General features: G+C 43.4%; 1 protein-coding gene across 3 annotated transcripts in view; it reads right to left on the bottom strand.

Annotated features, from left to right (window-relative positions):
* The window catches only part of LOC125461486 (zinc fingers and homeoboxes protein 3-like), a 77,932-nt gene extending 66,221 nt beyond the window's left edge, over nucleotides 1-11,711 (bottom strand). For all 3 annotated transcript variants that reach the window (XR_007249505.2, XM_048550323.2, XM_048550324.2), the window contains exon 1: nucleotides 11,380-11,711. The gene's annotated coding sequence lies outside the window, so the exon portion shown is untranslated. The remainder of the gene's footprint in view (nucleotides 1-11,379) is intronic.
* Between the last annotated feature and the right edge of the window lie 2,987 nt (nucleotides 11,712-14,698).

Genomic DNA, 14,698 nt, shown 5'->3' with positions numbered 1-14,698 from the left:
CGCGAGGTGTTGCCAATACAGTCATCAATGTAACGGAGGAAGAGGTGGGGTTTGGGGCCTGTGTAGGTGTGGAAGAGGGACAGTTCCACATAACCTACAAAGAGGCAGGCATAGCTTGGGCCCGTGCGGGTACCCATGGCCACCCCCTTTGTCTATAGGAAGTGGGAGGAATCAAAAGAGAAGTTGTTAAGGGTGAGGACGAGTTTGGCTAGGCAGATGAGGGTGTCAGTGGAGGGCCTGTGGGACAGGAAGAAGTGGAGGGCCTTTAGGCCATCTTCATGGGGAATGCAGGTGTATAGGGGCTGGACATCCACGGTAAAAATGAGGTGTTGGGAATTGGAAGTTCTGGAGGAGGTGGAGGGCGTAGGTGGTGTCACGGACATAGGTCGGAAGTTCCTGGGCCAAGGGGGAGAAAATGGAGTCCAGATAGGTGGAGGTGAGTTCGGTGGGGCAGGAGCAGGCGGAGACAATGGTTCGACCAGGACAGGCGGGTTGGTGGATTTTGGGAAGGAGATAGAAGCAGGCGCTGCGGTGTTGGGGAACAATGAGGTTGGAGGCTGTGGGTTCGAGGTCCCCAGCGGTGTTGAGGTTGTGGACGGTTTGGCGCTCAGGGTTGGGGTCATGATCCAGGGAGCGGTAGTAGGTGGTGTCGGAGAGTTGGCGTCTGGCCTCAGCGATGTAGAGGTCAGTGCGCCATACTACAACTGCACCTCCCTTGTCCGCAGGTTTTATGATGAGGTTGGGATTGGGAGCGGAGGGGGAGCCTGGCAGCTGGATGCATCTCTACCAAGCACATTCGTGTCTTCCCTCAATGCCCACACATCCACAATTCCACATTCCCAGCAGGGACTTGGAAGTCGTGGTGATGGGACCGCGTCACTCCACTGAGAAACCCTGATCAAATTTTCACCCTCTCCAGCCCACATTGAAGAGTAGTGTGCTTACTACCATTCTTGCTTTGCTCAGCTAATTCAGCATAAAGCAGCATTGATTGAAAACTTTGTTCACATAGACATTTAGGGGATAAAGGCCGTATTTTTTGGCTCTTCACATGCTGACTGAAGTCTAGAGAGGATGTGCACTTATGTAACATTTTCTTTAGGGCATTCTGGGCTTGGAGATCAATTAATTACTTTCTGATGTGCAGTCACTGTGACATAAGCAAAGGAGCAGCCAAATTACACACCGACAGGTCTCAGCATACAAGACAAAACACAACAAGCACTTGGTTTTAATGAAGGATGAAAATCGCCAAAGAAAACCAGGAGCTGTGCTTGAACAGGGAATGGAATATTTTGAATCCACTTTGGCCTTGGCTTTATCCAAGTGACTAAAAGATTTGAAGGATGTAAAATGAATTTTTCCAACTTAGGACAAAAGATATAAACAGTTTTTCCAGTAACAGCAGCTTTGGAAAATTTGTTCATGGGATGTGTGTACCACAAGCAAAGCCAGAATTTGTTGCCAACCACAAATCACCCTCAAGCTGGCTCCAAATCAAACATACCTCACAGAAGCTCGGAAGCAGGAATAGGTCATTTGGTCCTTCAAACCTGCTCCATCATTCAATAATATCCTGGTCGATCTGATTGGATTCTCTGCCTCACAATTCAGTCTACCCTCCATAACCATTTACTCTCCCATCTATCAAAAATATAACTTGACCGTGAAAAAAAATTAAAGATCCAGCCTCTGCTTTTTCATATCATAAGACCCTAAGATATAGGCCATTCAGCCCATTAGGTCTTCATTCAGCATCCCCCAGTAACCACTCTGTCAGAATCTCATACATGTCATTAAGATGGCAGAGAGACAGAGAGATACAAAGAATTAGCTGCATTGACAGCCGAAGCAGAAGTGTGGTGTGAACCAGCTGGCAAGTATTTGTTGACATCTTCAAAGTCTCCTTGTTACAATCTGAAGTCACCACCTACTTCAAGAAGACCACCAGCATTCCAGTGCCAAAGAAAACACATGTAACGTGGCTCAAAGACTATCACCCAGGGGCTCTGACCTCTATAATCATGAAGTATTTCAAGATGTCGGCCATGGCCCACATGACTCAAGCCTCCCAGTTTGACTTGATCTCTTGGAATTTGTTTACCAGACAAACAGATCCACAGCAGATGCCATTTCCCTAGCCCCACACTCATCCCTGGAAGATCTGGACCATGTGGATACCTAAATCAGGCTCCTACTTAACTAAAGCTCCAACTTCAACACTATAATCCTCAACAAATTAATGTCCAAACCTAGGTCTCTGCTCTACCCTTTACAATGGATCCTCAGCTTCCTCACCCACAGACTGCATTTGACTCCTTAACAGAGGCTGTATCTCAGAATCTAAATCATTGGTATAAAAGGTATTAAAGTCTTCCTAGGGATATGAAAAACAGTTATTAATAATATAATTCCAAACACACAATCATTCAGCAGTAGACTCACTTCAAGGCCTTCCATTCTGGAACAGCTTTGTCTACCCCTGTATGTTCATATCTGACTCATTTATTGAGGGCTACTACAATAAAGAAAGTAGCTTCTCCATTAGCAGTGCAATTGACAAAGTGTCTGGCACAGCTCAGCTGCAGCAGGCTGTTTGAGAAGACTACACAGTGCAATCCCATCTGCCTGCCCCTCCAGCTTCCTTAAGGAAAAGGAAGATCAGGAGCAAGTTGAGATCAGGGTGAGGGATTTCCAAATGTTAACAGGTGCAACCCTAGAAGATGAAACACTAAGCTGAATAAATAGAAGGGGTGTGGTACAAGCCCTGCAAATGTAAGGCAACATCCAACACTTACTGAGGAAAGTCTGGAGCAGCACAAGTCTCTATGCAAATAAAAGCCCAGTATAACTCAATTGCAAGATAATCAAGGCTCACTTGGGTTACAAAGAGTCACGTGTATAACCTTACCTTTTTAAAATAAAAAAGAAATCACATAATTGCATTGTGAAAGTCACTGAAATGATTTCAATATCTGGACATTACATTGTGCAGTCACATGCCATTTTGCTTCAAGGTCAAACCTTCTGAGCCTAGTAGCAGGTAGTCTCCACCGGGGTAACATTTTCATCTGAAATCGTGGGCAGTACAGTGTTTTGGCTGGGTTTCAAGTTATTTCAAAAAGGAAGGCAAGTCAATAACATTTCACCTGGTCCCCCTCAACAACACCACCCCAAAACAACCAGTAATAAAGCCACATTACGGCAGGCAGAGCAAACACTACCTGACTAAGTTTGGCTTGACTACAGTACAATGGAAGGCAACTGCCTCCCTTTGCAACAACCCTACCTGGGATCAGTGTGCAAAGACATGACTGGTAACCTTGTTCAGCAAAGGTATTAGGGAAACTGGGCCAAAGACAGGTACATGGAGTTGGGTCATTGATCAGCTATGATCTCATTGAATGGTAGAACAGGTTTGAGGGACTGAATAGCCTACTCATGTCCCTCTGTCCATATCCTAGCTGGTAAAGCGTGTTGCGGTCAGCATACAGAGTGGTTGAGTTGCGGGTGGACGCTATAGTTTTGCCACATTGAAAAATGGGAATGAAATCTGTGCAAGAAGGTTATACAAGTCACAGATTAAATTTTAACTAGTTAATGTTAATGTTAGTATTACCACATGGCCTCAACCAAGGTACTCTACTTCATATCATATTTCCATGCACTTCATATAAATGAATCACTTTGGCTCATCTGCCTAGAGATATTCCAAAATTCTTGCCCATTACCCTTATCTCTCCCACAGGTTAATTCAGGTTTTAAAAAAATCTTGCTATCAGTACTAAGTTTATATTTTTGTTGGTTTGTATCTATTCCCCTCGGTCTCAATATTATGAAGTATCTTAAAATAGCATCCCAAGACTTACATTTTAGAGTCTAGAGCACAGAATACATTATATGGCCCTGCTGGTCTGTGACAGCATTTATAACTCAACTGAGTTTCCTCCCACCTTACTTCATTTGACCCCATCCAATTCCTTTATCCTTCATGTACTTATACAGCTTCCCTTTAAATGCATCTATGCTGTTTCCTTCAATTACTCTGTGTGGTAGCAATTTCCATTATCTACTCAATTGCTTCAGGAAGAGGATTCACCTGAATTTCTTATTGGATCTATAAGTTTGGAAATCTGCTGAAGTGGACACATCATGCACACATACCAATATTTGTTGAAGGACCGCACTCAGTTGCTCCTTTGAGCCGAACTAGCCCATGTTTTTCCAGACAGTTGTGAAAAGTATTTGAAATTCACTGGGCACAGTATTGTTACCACATGGCAAGCAATAAATGCCAAAGCAAACCTTGTGATCTGCAACAGCAAGCACCAAACAGACTGGGCACAGACTGTGAAACAGCTGGAAAATGGGCACAATATAAAAAAGAAGAAATACATAAAATGGAACAAATGCCTTCACGGCTGGTAATTAGCATAGGCAGAGCAGCATACAACTTTACATGGCCACTTGAGAAAGACATTTAACAAATATAACTTCAAATATATAGGTCATAAATTGGCAGAAATCCTAGCATCAAACAACTGGAAGGAAAATCAGAAAACTGGCGGCTTTTCCCCGATCAATGACACAGAAAGGCAGACACCCTGTCCTGTGCCCTCCCCAAACCATGTTCCACTTCCCTACACTGCCCACTTCCAGGCCTGATGCTCAGTGGACTCTGCAGCATCAACTCCTTGTTTAAAGTACTGCTACATTTAATACAGCAAGCAAAGGATAAATATTTTCACAATTGGTTAACTCATTAGCGAGGTAGCTGGTTGAAGATATTTTGGCATAATTCCCATCTTCGGGGCACAGTATGACCCTGTGTTCCTACAAGATATATTTTGTACAAGTACAATTTATACATGGTTAAAAATTTACAGAGCCCTAACCAGAATTTGCCTTGAATAAAACACAGCTGTAAAAAAGGGCTCTTCCATTTAATAGTGATTACAGGAAAATGATTACTTCAGCAAACATAGTTAAAAATTTCTGCCTATATTACAATGCGTACGTACAGCATCAACCACTTTAAATTGAACACTAACAGATGTCTGGCACTGACAGAGGAAATCACTGAAACTGGGGGCAAGAGCAATCTGAACGGAAGATCATGCTCCTAAGCCACCCAATGGAACAAGCGTTTCGACCTACTAACATTGGCTATTTAAGATCCTGACAATTTTTAGCCAGAGGCACATGCGAAACAAAGCTTTTCCTAAAAGATGTCACTAGCATCTTGAATGGATTGGTGGATAAATGAAATCCATGCTGTGCAGCAAAGTCAGAAAAAAAAAGTGTCTTGGGGTCAATCCATGGTCTGTGCTGACTGGAGCTCAAGACAGCCAGAGGGACAATAGAGTCAACACAATCAGCCAGTGTCCCCAGATTGTACAGGGGTGGGGGAGGGGCAGGGGTGTTGGCCTGGAAAGAAACAAAACAGGTCGTTAATTGTCACCCAATCATTTCCACTGGAGATGAGACAAGTGGACATGATCAAACTTGCCAAGGCGCACAGCATGGTGTCTCAGTGGTTAGCACCACTACCTCATGGCGCCAGAGGCCTGGGTTCAATTCCAGCCTCAGATGCCCGTGCACACTGCACACAAACCCCATACCCATGCAGGTCTCCTGGGTGCTCCAGTTTCCTCCCAGAGTCCAAAGACGTGCAGGCTCAATGGATGGGCCTTGCAAATTGCCCTGTAGTGTTCAGGCTTGGTAGGTTAACTGTAGTAAATATGGGCTTACAGGGATAGGATGGGATGCTCTTTGGAGGGTTGGTGCAGACTCAATGGGCTGAATGGTCTCTATCTGCAGTGTAAGGATTCTCTGAAAAGCTTGTGACATTCACCACTAAGGCTAATGACAGCAGTGCTGCACGATAGTGAACAGCAGGCAAAGCAGCACAGCAGATTTGAGATAAACCAACATAGCAGAGTAGAAAGAATAATTCTCCCAGCTCCCCCTGCCAGAAATTAAAAGCATTATTTTATTCAAATAAAAATGAAGTTGCTCCTCTCTAAAAGTCTGAAAATCACCATGGATGAAGCAACAATTTGTTTTTTCTCCCCCCGTGTAATTTGCTCAGTGATTTAAAATGTTTCACAAAATGCAAAACAGCTGCGAGTGTGTTTAATTAAGTCACTGGAATGCATCAGTAAAAACTACATTAATTGAAAGGACAGTCTGGTTGTTTGAAGGACAACTTTTGCTTTCAATTTGAAATCAGCCCAAGAAAACAGGTGATAGGCCTGAAAACAAAATGAACATATTGCAACAGTGTGACTTTTCACAAACGCCTGAAAAAAAAGTTATATTAGCTGTTTGGAGGGATTACATAGTTAATAGCATACTCAGCCTGGCTCAAAAGCACTTGTGTTTCTCAAAGAAGTCCATTAAAACAGAGCCCTTGGTAAGCAGGTAGGGAACCTGAGGAATGTGACCCAGACATAAGCAACCAGCAAAATGATTCAGTTTCTTAAAGTCATCAAAATCCATCACATCATGCTGATAGCAAGTCACAAAACAGATATGTATGTATACACACCGTTCAGTTACCCACCTTGTCATACTTTATAGTTTACCAAAACTTCAAAAACAAATCTGCTGAGGCAGATTAGGACAAGATATTATGTTCCGAATCCTCTGAATGGTGGTATCATGAAGATCTTTTCCAGTACAAACATCAGCCCAAGGGCAGGATGGCAAGGCGTGAAGTTGCCTACAGCAGGAATACTGCACAATGTCACTGTCAGCGAGAGAGAGGGGGTGGCTGCACCCAAAACAGACACCCGCAGCTATCCACAGAATAGCCACTATAAAGCACAATGGGGCAGACACAATAGAAATGGACAGAACTGTATTGTATAAAAACATGCTAGAAGTGTAGCTGAAACTCACTGCTGAATGCCAACTAAATTATTTAGAATTCTGCTACAACACAAAAGGTACAAGATTCAGTGAGCTACCACATTACTGATGCTCAGGTTTATCACCTAAAAACTGAAAAATCCTGGCTGCATGTGAATTTTACATATTTTAATTAAAAACAGTTGCTCAATGCAACCAGGACAATCACAGTCTTCAGGGACTCTGATTCTCAAGGCCCTCTCCCATTGCGCAGTCGCTGCTGCAGCTTTCTGGAAGGAACTTTGTTAAGGGTCACTGAGGCTTCTCCCTCATCTGCGATTTTAATTGCTTCATGCTTGATGGCCGTCCCCTCAGTTGCCTCAGCTTGAGCATCTAGAATCTCCTCGCCAAATTTCCACCCCGCATAGCATGCTCCTCACCCACCCATGGACTCAACTGTTCTGTCCCTAACTCCACAATGTCAAATTCTGTTTGTTATGAATCGCTATGATTTTTGTTAGGCAAGGTTTGAGGGGATATTGAACCACAGTTGGTTAATGGAATTAAAATACTGATCAGCATGATCTAACTGAAGGGTAAAACAGACTTGAGAAGCAAAAAGGATCTGTTACTTTGTAAGCACAGTAAAGAGGTAGGTATTCATCTCTCTGCTGACTTTACCTTAAAAGCAGTACGGGTTGGGGGGGGGGGGGGTCAGAGAAAGGGACAGTGGGGAAAGGAAGGGGGAAGAGAGTGGGGGAAGGGAGAGAGGAGAGTGGGGAGAAGAGGCGGGGGAGGGAAGAGAGAGCAGTGGACCATATAAAGAAGCCCAGGCCCCTCGTGCTAACAGAATTGCAGATTCACTATAATCCAGCCTGTGAATTTATAGTCATGGTAAAGATCTAAGTTTTAATAATGTAATGTAAGAAGTTGGCACTCAGATGCTGCTCTTCTGTATCCAAACTACTGAAGCATTAAGTGTAAAAGTGCTGCTGTAGTGGCACAGAAATCCAGAGAGATTTTAAAGGCAAGTCAGTGCTCCTCCTTCAGGACAGAGGAAGGGGTTGGACTTCAGTGAAAGCTGATGAGTACCGCCCTCTCAACAAGCAGCCTTTTTGATACGGCACATAAGGTGAGAGAGACAAAGCGAAGGGGGTGGGAGGAAAAAGAGCTGAGTTGGGGGTGGACGAGAGAGAAAGAGCGCATGAGCGTAGAGTTAGTCATGGGCAAGAAACAGCTGGTTGGTGCCTTGGGAAAGCTAGAGTAGCAAGAGGTGCAGAACAAAACCAAAAAGGGAAAAGGTGTGAATGGAAAGAGGCAGAACAGGGAGTGTGGGAAATCAGTGGACATAAAAACTAAGGAATACAGACAAAAGGAGACAAAATAGCACAGTGGTGAATGAGAAGAGTTGGTCCTACAAATAGGATTGCAAAACCTCCAGGAGTGCCCTAGAATCTCAGGAATCAAAGATGAATCCCCTATTGATGCCTATAAGCAACCTTGAAGAATTTCTGGAGAAAAGTAGATGCCCTGTAAAGTGTACACTTCTTTCATTGACTGTACTCAATCTGAAAAGATTGGAGATGGGGAGAAAGGCTGGTTAACCAGGGGAAGTGGTTGGATACAGAAGGCCATGTGATAAGAGCTTCAAGGATCAGTCAGCCAAAGTTGGCAACACTACACATAAAAGACCACAAAGTAAATGTAAAAGACAAACATATTCACAGAGATTGAGGCAATAATACTCTCTTCCACCCTCTTTCATCAGGCAGAAGGTATAAAAGCTTGAACACACATGCCAACAGATTCAAGAACAGTTTCTTCCCTTCTGTTATTAGACTGCTGAATGGATCTCTCTAACTTTAAATAGTATTGACCTTGCTAATGTTGATCTTGCCTTGTGCACCTCCTGAGCAGCCATAATCTTGTATGCCTCACTCTGCCAAAGCACCCTGTGATCGGCATGTCCTTGTTTGCTATGATCTGCCTGTACCGCTCGTGAAACAAAACTTTTCATTGTATTGGAGTACATATGACTACTATAAACCACATCAAAGCAAACTTCAGAAACAAAGACACTGGAGAAGGAAGAAGGGTGCAGGGGGGTGTACAAGAGGAACGAGAGGGAGAAGACCTACATAAGTAATGGAAAGATGGGAATATTCATAAAAAGGGAAAAATGAGAGCTCGAGAGACCTCATAGGTTTAAACAGTTATCAGTATATTCTCCTATACCGAAACCAACCCTATGCTTTAAGGCTTCATAAAAGTCATGCATTAGGATTTATCTCCTCCTCCAAAAAAAAGGTTAATATCATCATATACACAACTCTGACTAAGAAACAAATTGAATGGAATCTGAAAAAAGCATTACATCAAGTTGAAATTTTCCAATGGAAAAAGGCTTGGTTGTAGGTATGAGATCAGCACTCCCACCCACTTGACATAGACACAGTGTTTTGATATAAGTTTCTTAGCTAAATCCTTACAAGTGGGGAGTGTAAGGATCCATGATGAAAGTGTAACTTACCCAAATCAACCTCCCAACAGTTCCATATCCATTACTCCAACAAATGATGTTCTGATGAAGGGTCTAGGCCCGAAACATCAGCTTTTGTGCTCCTAAGATGCTGCTTGGCCTGCTGTGTTCATCCAGCCCCACACTTTGTTAACTCCAACAAATGACCAATGTTTGAGTGGGCATTGCCTGACTTCTTTTGGTAGAGGACGAAGGGGGTGGGGGCAAGAGGGAAATTAATGTACAGTATAGCATGGCACGGGATGGGCAAAAATAACTTAAAATAACGTTAAAAAGTTAAACCTTCAAGCTTCCAAATTTCAATTAGGTACATTTAAGTCGTCATTGGACAATCATATGGACGTACATGGAATACTGTAGGTTAAATGGGCTTGAGATCGGTATGACAGGTCGGCACAACATCGAGGGCCGAAGGGCCTGTACTGTGCTGTAATGTTCTATGTTCAATACATAAAAGATGGCAAACTAATTACTCTCTCCTATGTTATTGCAAATCTAGTGGTGTCGAGGATCTGTTGATGAGTCAGAAGAGGTCCTGTTACTTTCACAAAATCAAAATAAAATAGATGTATTTCCGAGAAATAGGGAAACACTGGTTAACAACAAATAAAAATGTATTTTCCGAAGCTATAAACTTCGGATTTTAAAAGATTGCAGAACTGCAATCGTTTCAGCAAGCCTTTGTACCAGTCATTAAAATAGTATGCCTTGTCATACTTCAAATGAGAGTTCCAATCCTATTGCCAACATCCGCTCTCAGGCTCGTTTCCAAGGCTTAGCGTCCCCAGTCTACCACCCCGAGTCATTCGTGCTTTAAGACGCATGTGCAGTCCGGAAATCCATTCTAGTCTTGATTTACAGTAGGCCAACGCAAAAAGAAAACAAAGAAACGGCCCTGTCCCTTTAAAAAAAAGTAGCAAATCGGATGCTCTCTATTTGAAACATTTACAGGAACGGGTCTCTTTATTTTTAAAGTAAACAATTTAAAACAAATTATGCCTATTCTAACAATTATTTTTGCATTTAAAAAATTGAATCGTTTACTTTTTTGAAAGGAAATAAAATGACAAAATGTTTAGCTTAGAGCCACGGTTGTTTTCACAGACACCCCGTCTTCCAAATATTACAGTGTTAAATAATAACTATAGTATTTCATACGGCTGCGATTCCTTTCAAAGCGCTGCTGGATACAGCAATGTAAAAGACGTGTGCGCTGGAATATGCTAGCAAGCCACAAACTGGTCCCCGCACAGAAACGCTGAACGGACAGGGTCAGCTGAACGCTGCTTGGTTTCAGTGCGGTCAGTTGCAGCCTCAGAATGAATATCAGCGCGATCTATTTCTCCTTAACTCCATTCACCTATCCCAGTTCCGAGAGGCGGTGAGGGAAACCAACATTACTTGGACAGTCAGTGGTGGTAAACACAACCTACTTTGATACCTAATGTATTATTTGGCTTCCCGAAACACCCTCCCCCTCAAAAAAACTAGGGGGGGGGGGAGGGAAGAATAGGAAATAAAGAGGCTGGCACAGTGGCCAGCCTGACTGTTACATCTTGGGCACCCTCTCTCAAGTAAAGTGAGGGAGGGAGAAGGAAAGAGAACTTGTGCCTAAACAGAACGGCAGCCTGAAACACACACAAATCCTCTCCACCCCCCCCCCCCCCCCCCCACGAGATCATTTCGCACCCCCTCCCCTTTTCGGATCGTTACATTACACCTCCGGTTGTGGCCGTGCCGCCATTTTATTTGGTTACTTTTCTCCGTAGGTCTGGGACGCCACATTATATTGTAAAAGTGAATTGAGGCTGGGAGATGTGTTTGTCTGTGAGAGAGAGAGAGAGAGACTCCACACAGGGAACCAAGGGGCACTGCAAATAGGGAGCAGGCACAACTGGCAACATTGTAGCGCCTTCTAGAATGTGACGACAACCGAGTATCAATGTTAAAGTAGCAAAGCTGCTCTCACAGCTCAAAACACAACTTACCCCCGGTCCACGATTCAGCCCCCGAGGTCTCCGCCTCCTCTTCACCCAGCTCCGGCTGTCTGTCCTACAGCTATATCTATAATTAACTCGCTCCTTCAAACACCAAGAGAGAGACAGAGACAACCCCCTTTTTTTTACACGATCGTTGCTGATTTTGCTTCTTGCCTGCAATGTGTGTGTCTGTCTGATCTTGTCGTGGGAGATGAGTAATGGCTTTCTAATGGTATCCTTTTTTTAAAAAAAGGGATTAAACTCCAAATCTAACAACACATGCACACACTCAGAGCGAAAGACGAAACGAAAACGATACGGATTTACATATACCACCAAAAAAACTCATCGGACGCCAGAACGCTGACACACGTGATGGCCAACGTCACTAGCCCTTACGAACGATGCAAACACTTTGGAAGTTGCCTGCACTTTCGGGGGCTTTAAATCGAGGGGTAGTTGTGGGTGCTACTTACGTCTGTCAGGGGTAATTACAGGGGATGAGGGCACAGTATCCTGGAAACCAACGCCTCCCTGTCCATAATATCGAGGTTCAAACCTCACCTTTCAAATCCTAAAACACTTACAAAAAAAATTGTCAATGTTAAATAAAATCCACTATACTTGCCACCCGACCCCACTCATACACAAGAAATGTCACAAATGTCCCTGCAACTGTTCCTTTCCTGGTACATCTTTCTCTGCTCAGACGCATCAAACGCTGTGGAAAATCTTGCGTTTTGTTTTGGAACAGTAATGTCAGATTTTCAAACAAACACGATGCGGGGGTGGGTGTGGAGGAGACTGGTATTTCTGGGTCGTTCATGAGTTCAGGTGGCATCCAGCTTTCTGTACGACCAGACCAGACCCAGGCAGAGGCTGTGTGTGTTTGTGTTTGAAATGAGCGCCTTGTAACCTGTTATTCTTGCTCCTGATGGTCCCTTTCTGCTGAGTGGCTGCTGATCGCTTTGTCTCCAAGTGGCTGTCGGTCATGTCACTCTCTCTCTCTACGGTTGTCAGGGTATTGTTTATTTCAAAGGGATTCCCCCTGCTCCTGTCTTTAAAAATATCATACTAATCTTGGGAATTCCCTCTCACACCTGATCGCCTTACGCATTCCTGAGCGTAAAAAAAAGTAATTGCGAGTATTGAGTGCATTCTTTGCTTCGCGGCTGAGAGGTCACTAAAATATTCTCCTTGTCGCTCCAATTCGTTTCGCTTCCTGCCTTAACCTTGAGAATTGTATCTGTTGGTGGAAAGGGTCAGGAAATCGTTATCAGGCGAGAGAGAAAATAAAATGTTGTTTTAAGCGTGTTGTGTGTCAAAGTAAACACATTTAGTAAAAGCGAGAATTTTGTTATCTTTAAACAAGACTGAGATTTTGTTAGGTGACTGTGATGTCTGTTGTTTAGGTAATAAAATGTTATTGGAAATGAACTTAAAATGATTGAAGTTAAAGAGTGGAATAATATTTGGCTAATATTGAGCCACAATGCGATTATACGATGCCCTTTTGCCCCAACCAGAAGCATGGATTAAAATTAAGCGACTTTAATAAAAATCTTAAAATGGCAATATCGCCTCCTAGCTTTGTAATTCTCTTTTCCAAGTCGTTTTGCTGTTTCAGCACCAATCTCCTGCGGATGCTGTAGATCGGAAATAATAACAGCTAATGTTAGAAATGCTCAATATCTGTGGTCGACCAGGCTGAATGTTTTAGGTCAATGACCTTTCACTTATATTTCAATTTTTAAAAATCAATTCTTGTTTTCCTTGTCAAGTTACAATTGTTCAACGAAACTGCGGATGTTGAAGATCTGAAACAAAACAGAAATTGCTGGAGAGCCTCAGCAAGTCTGGCAGCATGTGTGCAGAGAAAGCAGTGTTAACATGTCCAAACCAACTGTTTTTCTCTCCGCAGATGCTGCCAGACCTGCTGAGTTGCAGCAATTTCTGCTATAATTTTTTCGATCCCTGGGGAGTTTACACTTCGCAGGTATTGCCGAGACCATAGTTTAGAAGGAGCTCCCAGCTGTATGTGTCCCAAGACCAGCTGTGAAATTTTATAACGTTTTATCATGCCATAAGCTGTAGGAGCAGAAGTATGGCATACCGCCCTTTGGGACTGCTCCAAGGAGGATTCATGATAATCCTCAACTCCTTTTCCAATAAACCTCACTGATTGAAAATCCGTTTATCCCTGCCACGAATATTCTTAATGGCTCAGTGTCAACAGCAAAGAATTCCACCAATTCAGTATCCTCAGAGGATCCCTACAGTATGGAAGCTGTCATTCGGCCCTTTCAGTCCACACTGACCCCCCAAAAGTGCATTCCACCCAAACCCCACAACCCTGCATTTCTCATGGCTAATCTACATGTCCCTGGATACTGTAAGCAATTTAGCATAGCCAATCCAGCTAACCTACACAGCTTCAGACTGTGGGAGGAAATCCACACGGCCACAGGGAGAACGTGCAAACTCCAGTCAGACAGTCAGTCATCTGAGATAACAAGGTGTGGAGCTGGATGAACACAGCAGGCCAAGCAGCATCTTAGGAGCAAGAAAGTTGACATTTCAGGCCTAGACCCTTCATCAGAAATGGGGGAGGAGAAGAGGGTTCTGAAATAAATAGGGAGAGAGGGAGAGGTGAATCAAAGATGGATAAAGGAGTATCAGAGATAATAGGAGCTGCAGATGCTAGAGTATCTGAGATAAGGTGTGGAACTGGATGAACACCTGAGGCTGGAATTGAACCAAGATCCCTAGTGCTCTGAGGCAGCAGTGCTATGCACTGTGCCACCCACTGAAAATAAATTTCTCCTCATCCGGTCCTGGACTCTCCCACAGGAGAAACAACTTCTCCACATCTACATGGCCATGGTCCCTCAGAATCTTATGTGCAACAATAATGTTGCCTGTTGTTCATGTAAGCACCAATAAGTATAAGCACAAGTTCATAACCTGTCCTCATAAGACAAGCGCTCTATGTCTTGAATTAGCCTAGTTAAACTCCAATGCCATTGTATGTTTTCTTAGGATAGAGGACCAAAATTCTTTTCAGTGTCCCAGCTGTGGTCTGACTAGTTCCTTGTGTAATTTTAGCAAGACCTCCCTATTTTTAAACTGCACGGCTTTGAAGTGAAGATAATATTCCATGTACCTTCACTATCACCCAGTGAACTTGGATGTTAACTTTTTATGATTCGTGCACAGGGACTCCCAAATCCCTCTTTGCTGTGTCTTCCTGCAGTATGCCCCCTTTCAGATGATATTCAGCTCTTCTATTCCTCTTGCCACCATGAATAACTTTACATTTTCCCACATT

The sequence above is a fragment of the Stegostoma tigrinum genome, chromosome 19 (genome assembly GCF_030684315.1).
Source record: "Stegostoma tigrinum isolate sSteTig4 chromosome 19, sSteTig4.hap1, whole genome shotgun sequence".
NCBI classification, from domain to species: Eukaryota; Metazoa; Chordata; class Chondrichthyes; order Orectolobiformes; family Stegostomatidae; genus Stegostoma; species Stegostoma tigrinum.
The sequence above is the reverse complement of the archived record's forward strand: the minus strand, read 5'-3'. Positions and strand labels throughout refer to the sequence as shown.